Genomic DNA, 10,324 nt, shown 5'->3' with positions numbered 1-10,324 from the left:
CAAGAAGTCTTGGGACAGTGCGGAAAAGTCTTGGGACAGTACCGAAAAGTCTTCGGACAGTACCGAAAAGTCTTGGGACAGTACGGAAAAGTCTTGGGACAGTCCGAAGAAGTCTTGGGACAGTACCAAGAAGTCTTGGGACAGTGCGGAAGAGTCTTGGGGCGGTACAAGGAAGTCTTGGGACAGTGCGAGGAAGTCATTGGACGGTACCAAGAAGTTTTGGGACCGTGCGGAAGAGTCTTGGGAAGGTACAAGGAGTCTTGGAACAGTGCGAAGAAGTCTTGGGACTGTACGAAGAAGCCTTGGGACAGTTAGAAAAGGTCATGGGACAGTGCGAAGTGTCCCAACACTAGAGCGAAAAAGGTCTTGGGACAGTGCGAGGTAGCCCAACACTTGAGTGATAGGTCTGGAGACAGTGTGAAATATCCCAACACTTAAGTAAAAGCAGAAAGGGCCGGTCAGAACGATTAGATCACAAAAAATCCGCTCTATTAAGATCGCGAATTGAAAGGTTTTTTTCTTAAAAGAATTGGGAATACTTTTTAGAATTTTTATCCTTGGAGTATAATTTTGTAAACATTATTATTGTAAACAGAGAAAATTGTAAATAAAAATCATGAGGCGAAGTAGGGTACCGATAGCAGAAAAAAGAGTTCTAGAGTCAAAGACAAATCATAACTCGTCGCAACGGAAAGCAACGCCGTCGGACCAAAAAGTAATGAGAAAGAACTTTTCAGTGAGCATGGTCAACACAAGAAGCGCGAAGGAGAGCAAGACGAAAGTAAGCGCCGTGGAGGGCTGAACGGTACCTGCTATAGAAATTGATCTTGAGACACCAGATCAGAGTGTTGATGAGGTGGAAAGGAAAACAACGGAGACAACACCGATGCCGAAAGCGGAAGAACAGGAAAAGAAGACGATAGAGTTCTCGCCAATTGACACTGTGCAGGACACAACAAGCAGCACGCCGGAAACAACAAAAGATGATTCAAAAACAAAAAGAACGTCATTCACAGAGAGGATTGCAATGATGGTCGGAATGAAACCAAGAGATAAAAAGGAGGTAGAACCAACGGCCGAGAAAAACAAAACGTTTGGAAAAGTTTCCACGATCACAACAGAGGAAATTCAAAACGATGAGCAAATCAAATATGGGGCAACAGCTAACCATGGGGCGACAGCTAACCACGAAAAAACAACATCTCTCGAGCTGGGCGATTTGATGGCGAATTTGATCAAATCGACAAAAAAACTGAAATACAATTAAGAGGATCGACAAGTACTATAAAAGGAATCACGATACAACAAAAACGAGAACCTAGACAATTACTTAAACCTGGCGAGGGCGACGGAGGAAAAGCTACTACAGATGTCAGACAACGTAGAGGCTACCGATAAAGAGCGCGAGAAAAGTATCAAAAAGGACATGCAAGAAATGGTGCACCGATATGACACGGTGAACAAGAAGTTATGGAGCCTGAAGACGGGAATAGACACAATGAGCAAAGACCAGGCTGAAAGTTCATAAGCCATACAGTCCAAACTAGATGCTCTCCTGAGAAACTCCACAGCACAAGACAAGCTGGCAACAGACAGAACGCAAGGCAACAAAGTCGATTTGGTAGAACCACAACGGGACAAGCGGGAGTCCACACCGTTACCCCGGGGTGCAGCGAGCATAGGACCTGGGCGGGCCAAGACAATTATGAAGAGTGGAATCTCAAATACGACAAAAGGTCCAGGGGACTCCACAACGAACAGCGACGTAGGACCCGATGCCATGACGTGGGCTAACACCTGGGAAATGATGAATACGGCACTGGAAGCGTTCGCTACAAGGAACACTGATTCGAGTGAAAGACGAGGTGGCAAATTCAGGAAAAGTTTCAAGAAGCCAATGTACTTAGAGACGACTCAGATGGATGCATGGGTAGAAGTCATGAGACTACATTTGGAACAAGACAACTTGAATGACGAGAGGCAGGCCTGCACGGCTTTACTGAGCAACTTAGAGGGCACATCGTCGAAATGTGTAAATGCAAAGAAGGAAGAGGAACAAGATACTGCGGACAAGATCTTCGAGATATTGTTAAACCGATTCGGATCAGGAATGAAGGGCCACCAAGCTATGATGAGATTTGAAAAGAAAGACAGAAGGACAATGAATCAATCGATCGGTTCCTGGATGATCTTGAGAGCTTGAGAAGAAGGAGTGATCCTGAAGAATCAACAAATAGAAGGAACTTCAGCATCGCCTCGAAGTTTTTTGATGGTGTAAAAAGTGACGACTTGATAACACTGTTAGCAACCTACTATACACTGTCGAGAGATAATGCACCGACTCCGGAAGAAATGAGACAAAAGTCAAGGGAGTACATGTTGATGAAACCTAAGAAGTACTCGTACTCAGACAACAGGAACATGCAAGGGGGAGTCAACCACAGAGGTCGTCATGGTACAAGCCTAGAGATGATATGGACAAACGCAGGTCATTTTTAGGAGTTTTTGATCATCAGGGTCAAGCATTCGAACAGAGTGTTCCAAAGATAAGTGACCAAAAGTAAACATTAAGCAACATGCCTCAAAATATATACCCGGATATGTTTGGGAGCTGGCAGCAATCTCCATTAGCAATAATTAACACACCACCGAATGATTCATCAATCTGCCTTATTTTTCACAACACTAAATCCATTGCACAAAATAATTGAGCAGAGAGCAAACTTACTTCTTCTAAAATTAGAACCTGCAATTGCTTCAGTAGTGTTCTTCCATTGTGGTCTTATTCAAGCGACTTACAGCCTCATCTGTTGAAGACTGTGCGTCGGCTTTACGGACGCGTATTTGAACAGTTTATGTATATGCTAGCCGCATAGGATTTGAGACCGTCTAGCAGCAAAACTTGTACAGTAAGAAATGAAAAAATTGCACAATGCGTGAGCTAACCCAATCCCTGTAAGATGTGTCTTGCCTGCTACTGGGCTACTTTAAAAAATTGAAAATTCTATTCAAATTAACTTATTAACCGTTAGTTTTTGAAGTTGAAGTCTTAAAAAAGTTTGGTACACTTATGATAGAAACCCTTTTGTTTTTTGCCTCGTTTGAAAAAGGTTTGTTTTCTGATTGATGTCACCCAATTGAAATAATTTGTGTACTCTTATCCTAAACTATATGAAGTTTGACGAATCGTGGTTTTTTCCATTTTATTTAGCATTGAGTGCAGCAACAATTTCTCGGATTACTATTTTCTGTTCTTTAAAATAGTAGGCGTTTTGATTTTCATCTCTAGCCAATTTTGACTCCCAATAAGAAAATTAGCCAAGTGGGTCAGGTGGCAAGTTTAGCAAACTCAACTGTTGAATTCGATGAAGCATTGCCAGCTGTGTCTGTTTCATGCAAAATTCAACATTTTGCATTGCCTGCGAATGACAAACTTCAATTAAGACAGTTGGACATGGTAAATGTTCGGTAAAGTTGACATTCAATAGTCTCGAAAAAGCATTTCGAGCAACATTAATTTGCTAATGAGTGTTAAAACTCATTCTGGTTGAAAGCGCATATCGTAAATAAGATAAACAATAACTAAGCGATCAACATCATTTTTAGTGTTATGTGACTCCGGATTCACTAAATTGGCGTAAATAAAGGAATCTAGCAAACTTGAGGAGAAAAAAGGCCAATTTCGGTGTGGAAATCACTAAACTAGAGTAAAAAACTAATTAAAGTTTTAGTGTGTCCCTGGGGAAAATATAACGGTACACTAATTCATGCAAAAGCTTACAAGCAGTGTCACTATTAATATTAAAGTGTAGTTCGTTGACCAAAATTGCCAAAATTTTTTCTTTACGAAAAGAATCGAGCGGACATAAAACATTTTTGAAATTTTCTAAGTAGTTTTTCAATTCATCAGTTGCTGAACAACGAACCTTTATTAAAACTCCAACACACGAAATCCAAGTTGTGGTATCGCTCCGTTCGTTCGAAAATGCCTATCAAACTTGTTGGAGTGGTTTTGCATTTGGTCAAACAAAAAGACCTGTAAAACACTTTCAAAACTGAAACACACAAAAACTCAGGAGGACGAAGACTAAATTGTGACTAGCATCTAACTTCTCATGAGACGAGAGATAGTCCTGAACAAGTAACTGTTGATTTGTTGTAACTTTTTTATTTGGGCGCAAATTTTTCACATAGTCAGGAAAAATGAAAATATTTATTCTATTATGACACTTGGTCCAACAAATCAACAGTTGCTCCAACAAATCTCAGTTTGACCGGAATACTCTGAACATGGACAGAAGTCATTTGGTAAAGTCATAGGGTTCGCCAAGAAGCCAGAAAACACTTTCAGTTATAGCTAAAAGCTGACAATTTTTTTGCTTTATTTCGCGTTCGTTTTTTTTTTCTCGTAGTCTAGAACAAATTTGACCGAAGCTAAGTTTTAGTTTTTAATACCTGCATCACGCAATCTAAACGACTTGCCGGCTGCTCCACATAGAATTTACCTTCGGCATCTTCACATTTTGCTGCATACCGAGTGAGATAGTTACTGGAAAATTGTCCGCTGCATCTAAGTAGAGTTACGGATGATTCGGTGAAGGCAAACAGAGGCATAGACGTTGGCAAAAGATGCCCACGTAGCAGAGTACATCCATTTGTTGAAATTTAAGGGCGGAAGAATTATGTAGCCTTTATCAGTTTCGTCCTAGCATGTCCTAAATGGAAAAGGTAACTTAGTACATTTGAAGATAATGCTGTATTACGTCTAGTTTCCAGTTATGCTCTGAGTGAGGATAAGGCGGTGTTCCACAGATTTTATTCCCCACAACATCTTTTCTTTCAAACAACGGAAACCACTATTTTCGATCAAACGCGTGTGAACTCTAACACACTCGTTATATCTTTCCATTATTTCCAACGGTGTATCAAAACAGTTCACTTTCAATTCGAATATCTTTGGAATGGATTTTTCAGAACATTGAATCAGTTTTTCAAAGTCGTATGTTCCTGGTTCAACCCAGAGAAGGACGCGATAGTGTGGTAAAAAAACACTTGTTGACTGGAATGCAGCCCTTCCCCAATTTTTTTTAACCTGGCTATCAAATTGTCTGTCGATTTGGTTATTAGGTTTTTAAAATATTTAATGCTTCTACTCTAGCACCTTACCAGCGTTGACATGTTAACATTAACGAAATCTCGTTTTATTTTATTCGGACTTTGCATATAGAGAGTATCTATTGCTTTTAAAAGCGGTGAAACTCCAGGATGCTTTTTCTAGTTACAAATCAATGGTAAGAAAAACGTAACAGGCTCCCTTCTCAAGGCTGCTGCAAGTTGTCGAACAGAGAGGTCGTTATCATTTTTTTGGACTCTTATTTCTTGGCTAAAAACATTGACTTCTTCCTCATAAAGTTCCAACGACTCTGTTGCCTTTCGGAAAAACTCATTTGTATGTTTACCCTTTATATTCAAATTAATCAAGCAATCAGTTGCAAGTTGGATTTACCGATGATTTGATGATGTCAAAAGTGAAATATTCGTTATTCTGTTTTTGAAATGTTCCGATAGACTATGGCATTGTTTTTTCGACGAGTAAAGGACAAAAGGTAACGCACCATGAGTAGAACCATCCTTTGTTTGATAAACAAAATTGACGGCACAACAAAGCCTCAAGCTGTAACAAAAAAAAATGACTCAGGTTCTGATTTTGCGATGAGGTTTTGGATAAATCATTTTTACCTGAGATTGCATAATAACGAAGTCTTGGACCTTTTCATTAACAGCTATGAAAACGTTAAACAAAAACTGGATTTCTAAGCTTTTATTTTTTTCCTTACTTTTGTAATCCAAAAGAGCTGTGGAGCACCAGCGTCCGTATCAAGATGGGAATTGTTTAAACCAGCTGCAGAGGACGACCCTGAAAATGCATAGTAATCAAATTAACATCAATGTCACATGCTAAATCATGATCTGAGCTATTATTTGAACTGAAAACATCACTCAAGACAGCTATATTTTCCGTATTGTATATATGTTTCATGCTTAATGTTTTAAGTTTGTCACTCACAAAAGAGAAGTGACGCTTACACAACGAAAAACCACATGGGTCGTGTGGATATCTCTATTTTGTTTTTAGTTTACAGCTAGTATACGCACAAATAAAATTAGTGCCAATGAAATCTGAACACAGAGAAGTTTCGTGGTATTGGCATGAAACTTTGGATTGACCACTTACTAGATTTATAATTCCGGATGGTATATCAGTTTTTCCAAAAACTTAAAGCCAATCTCGAACGGCGATTTACATAATCAAATAACAATCCCGAGTTTGTTGCTGAAATAATCAAATGAGTTGATTTACAAAGGGCAAGGGATTGAAAAAAAACTGAGTTTGTACTGAGACGTGCTAGGCCTTACCTCGTTGAAAACTAAGTTGAAATTATCAGAAATACATGAATGAACCGTTTTTTCAGAAATTATGTTTATTTTATACATGATAATTTTACAGTGTTTGGACTTTTGTTTATTTTATACATGATAATATGTTTATTTTATACATGATAATTTTACAGTGTTTGAAATTTTGTTGCTTTTTTTGAAAATTTTTCATGGTTTTTTTTTCATTATTATTCAAAATTTTTTGGTTGGTCCTGTTCGACCAATTTCTTTAGAAGTTAGAGATAGATGGACAATCCTTACGCTTTAATTTTAACAAGAAGAAATCATTTGTAAATGACTGTAAACCAAAATCAAAATCTCTCTCCGGTAAACAATCAATCTGCAGAATGGGTTGAAAGTGGTTTAATGTGTGGTAAAGAAAAAAAGTTGGGGCAGCTGGAGATTCAGTGAATAGAACCGTTTAGTTTTAAAAATGTAACAGAAGGCAGCTATATCAACATCCTCTCCATAAACACTATCCTGATGCATGTTGTCTTCATTCAGGTAATCTTGGATGTTAAAACTCTGAAAATTGGGATTTGAGTGAACCATTATTTATAAAGGACTAAAAGGAGCCTGATGTAATTGTCGATAATAAATGCCTTGAAGACCAGTCAAGACAAAACTGAGGGAGCGAAAGAGGCAATTGCCATCACATTAATCTCTTCCAGTCTTACAGGCCTCAAGCTTCGTAACAAAGCCAGAGGGAAAAATCTCAAATTGTGGTTTGCATGCAGTGTCATATTGTTGCCAGATATCATTGCATTAATGCAAATAAGGTTGGAAAAGAATCAACTCTATCATTTCTGGTCAGCACTCGCTTCAGATGAATCAATTCATGTCCCCAAAAATTGTCTAGATCAGGCATTTGACGCATTGGGGTACCGTCGGTGCAAGCCTAAATTTTGTGATACTTACTTTATATGATATAAAATGTTTGAAAATTTTATGTTGGTTTTTTTGTTGAAATAAATATTCGCGATGAATTCTCTAAATACGGAACCTGAGTTCTCGTTGCATCGTGTTTGGGACAAAATGGTTTTCCTTTCTGCACAAAGCTGTTACACTTGTTCTGACCACACTGAATCGTGACCTTAATAATACTTTGAATCTAAATATGATAACCTATTTTTTTCATAAGAAAAAACAAATAATCGAACAGATACTGTCTTACGAATTTTGTTTTTTCTTTGGCATCCAAGATTCTCACAGACGATCAGATAAATTGACCCATAAATAACTTTTCTCCTGAAGTAGAAGGTCTCATTTTAACAAACATGCATTTTTGGAACATTAATCAGATTTTAAAAAATCTAAACAATTTTGTCTGCTGTATTAAATTAGGTTTTCATTGATTCATTATTCCGCAGTAATACTCGGCAATAAAAATTCATTTCATCTTTGGCAATTTTTTTTAAGAAAATTTGTTGATCAAAAGACTCGATAGATTCATAAAATTTTCCAAATCAATCTTTTTTAAGTATATGGAAACCATTTTTGTAATCAATTTCAAACACAGAATAATGTATGAAGCTGTAAACATGTATTTTACAAGCAGCACAACTAAGAGTTTATGAACATGCTAAAGAAATGAAAAATAAATGAAATGATTAATCTCGTGTCACTGAATAATTATTTGACAGTTTTTACATTATTAACGTTGAGTTATTTATTTTTCAGAATGGAATTTTGGAATATGGTCCATACAAAAAATGGCTCCAGTTTTCCAAAACTCATTTGCTTTTGCAGAGTGCTGGAGCAAGTTTTTTACTATTTTGCGTTAAAAAATCAATTAACGGTATTGTTTTATTAATTTTGATAGTTTTATTGTAAATGTAATTGATAATTGAAAAAATTGATAAGTCTGATATTAAGTTTTAACATCAACGAAATTCAAAAGCTTGCTAACTTTCATGTCTATTGAAAAAACAGTATATTTCGTACAATTGCTTTTCAAATTATAAAATCGTTCGTAATTTTTTCGATGGAAACGAGTTAGATAAAATATTACTTGAAACTCGCTGCATAATTTTTTGAAACACTTGACGGTAGGTCTAATCATTCAAAAATTTTCTTGGACGCTTTGAACTCTTATGACCAGCTTAACTGAGGTTTTTACTTATCCGCTGTCCAAACCCAATAAACTTTTTATCTAACGATAGCTACAATGTTTCCTTAAGTTTGTCAATAGCTGCAGCTCCGGATTCTTTTTGTATGACTCCTGCAACCAAAGTAGGAACCTGTTGTTCCAGAAGGTTCTGACGGAATTTTTTTATACAGTCGAACGTTTTGTCACAAAATTTTAGTTTTAAGATTGGTTTTTTTCATAAAAAGAGACATCATTTCCTCCAATCATGATAAATGTTAGACCAGGTTGCAGTTTTAGGTCCTCATTTAAGTGGTCTCGATTTAAATTTTCGGCTTTCAAACCCGAATAACCAATTAAGGTTGCCCTTTTTGCGCAGCAAAAACCAGAAGTTGTAATAGAAATAAACCGCTTTTTTTGTCCGTTCAACAAGTGAATCACCAATAGTGACAATTCTAAATTGAAAAAAAGTGTTTTTACATCAATGGGTTGATTGTTAATTTTTTTAAAAGGTAGTGAAAGGTCATTATTGAAAGGTACTTGTCCATTTCAATGATAACTGGCCTGAAACATGAAAAAGTATTATTCTGGAAACTACTGAAATCAAATTGTTAAAGTTATGAGGAAACAAATATTTAAATGTTTTAATTCAAAAAAAAACAAAGTACCAAAAAACGAAAACCATAAAAAATAACGTGATCCTAAGTAACAGTTATTTTAATAATTTCATTGTGATTTGATAGAAAAGGATATGATTTTTTTTGTTTTATAACACAATTTAGCATATTTTAATTGAACGTAAAAACTTTTAAAATTCAAAATTGTAATGGAAATTAGTACGAGTACATTATTTCAGTTTTATCAAAAAATTTAAAAATATTGTGAGAAATATCGTAGAAACTATTTTTTTTTAAATAACGCAGTAGAACAATTTCTCATCTGATATAATCTTCTTCGCTATAGCATTAGAATATTATATAGTAATAAAAAATATTTAAATTTCATTTAATAAAAAAAGTAAAGTTTTACATTGTTATTCGATAATAGAATAAAAAACTTGAAAAGTTTTTGTAACTCATAATGAAAATAAAACCGATTTTTTAATAAAATAAACCATGATGAGGAAAATGGAAAAATCTGAAAATCAACATCATGCTTCGATTCTAGAAGTCAATAAAGTTTTTCGTTTCATTTCTACATTTGCTGTTGGTCGGTAAAGTTTTTATACGTTTCATCGGAAGAAAAAAAGTGTAGATACAAGAAAATCAGATATCAGAGTATAAGAAGGAAACTATAAACGCAAACAAAATACAAGTCTTTGTCATCAAAAAAATTAATATGACAAAATACATCTATTAACTATTTTCAGAACTATTCACTTTAATAAAAAACAAAAGTTATTAATAATGCAAATGGAAATTTTTTAGGCAAAGTAAGTTAGATAAATTGATGTAAAATAGTAAAATATTTAGAATGAAAATAGCTATAATTGAAATGAAAAGATGCATTCAAACATACATTGCATCAATCAAAAAAAATTTACATAATTTCAAAATTGTGATTTATGATCATACCAACACACACTTTCATTTATACTTACATACAATCAAATTTAAGTGAACGTATTATAGCTTAGGCTACTTAAAAGGAATTATTTGTAACGTTAGACTATATCAAAAGACTTACATAAACTCGAACGTACACATATTCGCAGAAATTTCATGCTTTTTTTTATTGCTATTTACATTCAAGCAAATGTGAAACAAATCTAAAAAAAAAAATTATTACTATAAAAACATA

Source organism: Symsagittifera roscoffensis, chromosome 8 (genome assembly GCF_963678635.1).
Source record: "Symsagittifera roscoffensis chromosome 8, txSymRosc1.1, whole genome shotgun sequence".
Lineage (NCBI taxonomy): Eukaryota > Metazoa > Xenacoelomorpha > Acoela > Convolutidae > Symsagittifera > Symsagittifera roscoffensis.
The sequence above is the reverse complement of the archived record's forward strand: the minus strand, read 5'-3'. Positions refer to the sequence as shown.